The following is a 6,000-nucleotide window of genomic DNA, read 5'->3' as shown; positions in this document are numbered from 1 at the left end:
AAAGAAAAAAAGATTTCAAACAGTTTGTTACAACGAATAACGCTTCAAATATTTTCCAACTCAATCAATCACACCAAACTGTCGAATTCATACGGTCACTTTACATAAAATGCAAATTGCCCACAACTTTTTCACTTTTTCGTGAAAATATAAAACAGTGAGGTCATACTCATAATTTTACTGTTAAGAAGCTTTATTAACCTTTAACTACCGACGTGGTTTTTTTGTCACACTAGTACCGACGTAGGGCCTGAGAGACCGCATAAATAACACTGAGTTTTGTAAAAAATATGTATAAAAATACATCAAATTATAGGTCAAACTGTTAATTTGGGATTTATAAATAAAAGAAATGTCATTTTTAGTAATCATTTTTAATAAACTTTGAAATTATAACACTTTCAATCTTTGGTGCCATTTTTAACTAAAAAATTACACGCCTACAAAAAAAATCTAAAACAACAATATATGAATTCTTAGGAACCGTAAATTATATTTTTCTTAAATTTATGGGTTATTAGATACATAAAAAAAACAAAAAGTATTTGGTATTCCAGAAATAAAAAAAATGTCCAATATCAAAGTTACAATCAGGACGCACTTGTTTGGCGCACTGTAAACAAACATGTTTCTTGCATGAGTAACATTGATATGTGGATTTTTTATTTCGTTTAGGTGAACAAGATGTGCATCTTGTTCACCTAAACGAAATAAAAAATCTAACGAAATAATAAAAGATTTTTTTCGTTTAGGTGATGCATGTGCATGCATCACCTAAACGAAAAAAATCTCAAAAATCGAAATAGAAAAGTATGTTCGCCTCATATTGAACTAAATCTGGCATATCTGAACCGAGTATCTATTTATTTGAATTTATATGAAAACGAGGTCTTTTGGAATAGTGTTGTATATCTGTAGGTAAACTATGTTTACCCCTCGATGTCCCAGGTACATCCATTATTCTTATTAGCAGTTTGATTTCTGAAATTAATCATTATATTTTGATCATAGCTTAAACAAAAAACTAACGTTAGTACCGACGTTGGGCCTGTGAGGCCGCGTCGTTATTTTAAATCGACATAACTTACCAAAACAGTTTTTGGCGGTACTTCTACCACACTTGACGACGTCGGTGCAACTAAACTCGCAGCTACTGATGAGCACGGGTCTCTCCTGCACTAGGAAGGGGTAAAACTAACAACTTGTCTATCCGCCACGGCCTCTCAGGCCCCACGTCGGTACTTAAAGGTTAAAAAATATATATTGTTACGAATTGCGGTTACGAAATAAAACAGCGTGATTAAAATTTAAATCAAAACGATGAATGAAATTACGAATGTATTTATACGATTATTACCTCCATTAAATTAAAGCAATTTATATTTGACCCTGGTAACATCCTTTACGAGTCTGTATTTTATTTAAATTATTTATATTTGGAACTCATTTAGTATGCTCTGGCTTTCTGCTTCTAATATTACAAATGTCACCGATCTGTCGTTGTCAAATTGTTTCCGAAATAAAAGACGTTGCTTTGTGGTCTGATTTCAAAATTCAAGTTTGGAATGTTTGTAGCTGTTCTTCATTAGCAAAGAATTAGGTATCTTGATCGAATTTAGTTCATTATTCGAAGCATTTTAAATTTAAATACATTTCTTGGAACGTGTTAAATATTTAAAGGAGGCAGGCAATTTAGTTATTCTGTTATTTAGGACATTATTGTGAAAGTATTTCAGTTAATGTTGTTTTATTAGACCAAAGTAGCTCAATTGGAATTTTGGTGGAAACGTTACGGCATCAAATATTTGTTATTTACGATGGCAGTAATCACATTACTTCTAACTTTTCATACATACATATGAGCACCAGCCCCATAATATTATTATAGAAAATGTTTAAGGATAAATTCTCTTTATTGTCCCATTAACATTTTCCTTCAGCCTTCTTTTGTGAATAGATAAATGTATTTTTTCTCACACATTACATCTAATTGTGTATACAATGTAATCTTGAAATTGTCATTATAATTTCACATCGTCATCATCAGCCTATAAGTGGTGACAAAAAGCCTCTTCTCGCACGGAGATGGTTTGAGCATTAGTCAACACTTCGTCAATGTGCGTTGGCAATTTGAAACTTATGATTAGCCAGTTTCCTCAAAAAGTTTTCCTTCACTGTGTCTATCTTAGAAAGTCAAAGAAATATCTTAGAAATATACATATAAAACGGAAATGTCACATTGGTACTTGCCGTTAGTAGGTTTCGAAATCGCACTCTCATGCATGAGAAACGATCGTGCGGTCCATGGCCCTCTACGGCGCCCCAGTGTGGGCGCCGAACTTGATGCGGCGGCCAACTCGGACGCTGCTCACGTCCCAGAGGGTCATGGCCATCCGGGTGATCCGTGGATATCGCACGATCTCCGGGGAGGCGGCGAACCTCCTTGCCGGATTACCGCCATGGGATTTGGAGGCGAAAGTGCTCGCGCGCGTCTATAGTCTGCGCGCTGACGCGCGTCGCCGGGGCGAAACTCCGCTGCCGCGCCAGATTAGTGCGTGGCGGGACGAGCTCCGGCGCGATCTCATGGCGGATTGGCAGCAACGACTGTCGCAACCTAGGGCTGGGCTCGCTGTCATTGCAGCGGTAAGTCCCCTCTTTGAGGAGTGGCTAGAGAGGCGCCATGGCGTCCTCACCTACCGCCTGACGCAGGTGCTTACGGGACATGGGAGTTTCGGTAGGTTCCTGTTTTTGATTGGGCGGGAGGAAACGCCCGGGTGTCATCACTGCGAAGACCGCCCGGAGGACACGGTGGAACACACGGTTGCGGTCTGCCCTGCGTGGGCTGAACACCGCCGTGCCCTCAGGGATGTGGTCGGCGACGGCGCCCTCTCGCGTCCGGCACTGATACAAGCCATGGTGCTGAGCGAGGGGGACTGGGATGCCGTCTCCTCCTTCTGCGAAGCAGTTATGCTAGTTAAGGAGGAGGCGGGACGCGTGAGGGAACGAACTTCCTCACGCCCCAGCCGACGCGAAAGACACTCCGGGCGTCGGGGATCGCGTGACGATCTCCGGCCACCGTAAGTGCGGGTCTGCGGACGGCGAGCAAGGGTAGCTCGCCGCCCGACCAGAACCAGACCCATGCGTACGGCGTGTTGCGTTCCGCGCGCGCCTCAAAGAGCCATCAGACCACCACAGATGGGGCCCAGTAGGGCTGATGCTTAATCCGGAGCTGCGGACAACCTAGCGGGTTTACCGGGGCTCCGGCTCGACAAGCAGGAGTAGGAACGGGGTGGTTTTTAGTCAGTAAGAGTCTGACACTCCCTCTCGCTTTGCCCTGGCGAGAGAAGTCATTGGATGATTTTCCCCCTGAAAAAAAAAAAAAAAAAAAATGCATGAGAAGCGGGCGTCTTAAATCCCCGGGTCACCAGGACACATTATAATTTAGAGAAGCGGAATATGTATAGAGACTGTCTAATAGAAATTTCTGTTCATCTAGAATGAATAGTGCATTCATTTTCTCTGAGTCATGTTGTAAGTTTCATTACTCTATATATTTGGAGGCCACTGGGCGAGTCTATTGTTATAGCAAGTATTGTTAAGCTTGTTGTTATACTCCATTTTACTAAGGAAAATGTTTGATACAGATTTAACTGACCAGAAATGTATAATTTTGTGTTAAAATGGTAATGAATTAATAATAAACATAATAGAAAGAGTCTGACACTCCCTCCCGTCTGAAGAAGAAGTCATTAGACGATTTTCCTCCCTCAAAAAAAAATGAATGAAACAATGTGCCGGCTTCGATTTTTACTGAGAAATACGAACCGGGTCTTTTCAAGGTCAGAGTGAATAGGTACTTTCTAAGTCTGTGTGCTCCATCTTCGGCCACATCTTCGCTTCGCCATCCTGACAGTAAGCGGGTTGGTGGCCAAACGCAGACTTATAACGCTAAAAAAAGAAATGAAAATATCTATTGAACTAATAATAGGTGTAGTAACTAACTACATAATTGAGCCAATGCATGGGCGAAAAAGATATTGGACCAAAAGTCTCTGTTAATGATATATTTTCCAGGAAATAAAGGGAGCTGTAACAGGGCCTAGCATGACAAATTTGTCCAATCATTTAGAGAACATTGAGGCCGTAGTATCGCTCAGTATTTTTTCCTCTAAGTGGCTATTTTCCGTAGCCTGACTCCCTCGTTATCTAGAAGTTTATGTTAATACTAGGCTTGCCTCGTGGTCGTATAAAGTTTTTCATTTTAAGTCTTGATATGACCTTCTTAAGGTCGATTCTTCAATCAACAAATAATAAACTTGTTAGAAAAGTGTAGAGTACAATTGACATTTGAGAGTTTTAAGTATGTAAATTTTATCAAAAATTTAAAACATTCAAATTATTTCTCAGATAAAATTATCTGGCTCTGGGAAATCGACCTTAACTGCTTTACTCAGAGTAATTTAATGGCTACTTAAGCCAGTTCTTAGAAATTATTTTCGATACAAAATCGTTAGGAATAGTTTAAATAATCATTATGTACTATAAATGTCTCTAAGTGCGGCACTTAGTTTTATAATAAATACTACGGTACCGTAATGTATTTTCAATAATACAAGAAACGTAAATGACAGTTTTTATCAAATCGAATTGTCAAATAGAAGGTTTGATAACAAACTTTAGCTACGTTTGAAGCCTTCGGTGCATCTATTAACTGCTCACATAAACCATTTTAAAATGACAGTCTTAAAGCAAAATCCTTGTTTCACTAATGCACATTATTATTCGCGAGGTTAAAACACATTTTGATGACGTTTAATGATATATTGCACACGTCACGCGACATGACTCGGTAAACTTTTTAAGAGAGTGTGCTCCTGCATTTATGATATATGCAGGAAGTTTGCTTATACAAATTTAAACAAGGTACCTACACCGTTCTAACTTTAGAAGTTAAGTACGAAAATGTACTAGCAAACTATTAACAACTCTTGTAACTCTGCTAACATTACAAACAGCTCTATGTTTGTCCCGAATACACTGAAGCCCGTTTTTACCAACTCCTCCTAAATTTAAAGGAAGGTTATGAGGTACTGCACGGTTGGCGCGGTGGTTGGGCAACAGGCTGTCGTACAAAGTGTAGCAGGTTCTAGAAAGTTTGTCTTTCGTTTTAAGGTAAGGTTTATTGACGACCTAAATATAGCTTAGAAGATGGGGCCTAGTAGGGCTAATACCTGATTCAGAGCTGCGGACTACCTAACGGGTTTACCGGGGCTCCGGCTCAAAAAGCAGGAGTAGGAACAGGGTGGTTTTTAGTCAGTAAGAGTCTGACACTCCGTCTCGCCATGCCCAAGGCGGGAGAAGCCATGGGAAGATTTTCCCCTCAAAAAAGGGTTGATCTGTGAAAACGGCCGTAAGTCTTCTCTATAGAATCAAACGTCTCGTTAGATTATTTACTGAAACTTTAGACATGGTTGTACGAAAATAGGTAGAAAAGTTATCAGTTCCATCACTAAGGGGAGACAGGTTTATGGCTGTAAATAAACGAGATAGATATCAATCTACATCAAATTACGGGCTTCCACAAAATTCAGAAATAGTTTGTTCAATCCGGAAACCGTTGGGAAAACCTATATACCATATTTTATATTTACCGTGGTGAAGCGAGTAAACATATAGATTCTTTGTAGGTATATTTACATAATATGTGGTGTGATACCTTATTGGTCAATAGGTCACAAGAGTAATTATCGAGTACGGAATCGATTTTTAAAAACTTTGAATTACTTTTTTTTCAGGAGGCAACACCATCCATTCACTTCGATAGCCTTGGGCGAGGCGAGATTCCTCTCGCCTTCTCCCGCCTTGGATTAGGCGTCTCTCGTCTAATCTTCTTGTGTGTCAGATTCTTAGTGACTAAACACCACCCCGTACGTACTACTGCTTTTCGAGCCGGAGCCCCGGTAGCCTGCTAGGCAGTCCGCAACTACGGGAACTCTGAAT

Source organism: Spodoptera frugiperda, chromosome 29 (assembly GCF_023101765.2).
Source record: "Spodoptera frugiperda isolate SF20-4 chromosome 29, AGI-APGP_CSIRO_Sfru_2.0, whole genome shotgun sequence".
Classification (NCBI taxonomy): domain Eukaryota; kingdom Metazoa; phylum Arthropoda; class Insecta; order Lepidoptera; family Noctuidae; genus Spodoptera; species Spodoptera frugiperda.
The sequence above is the reverse complement of the archived record's forward strand: the minus strand, read 5'-3'. Positions refer to the sequence as shown.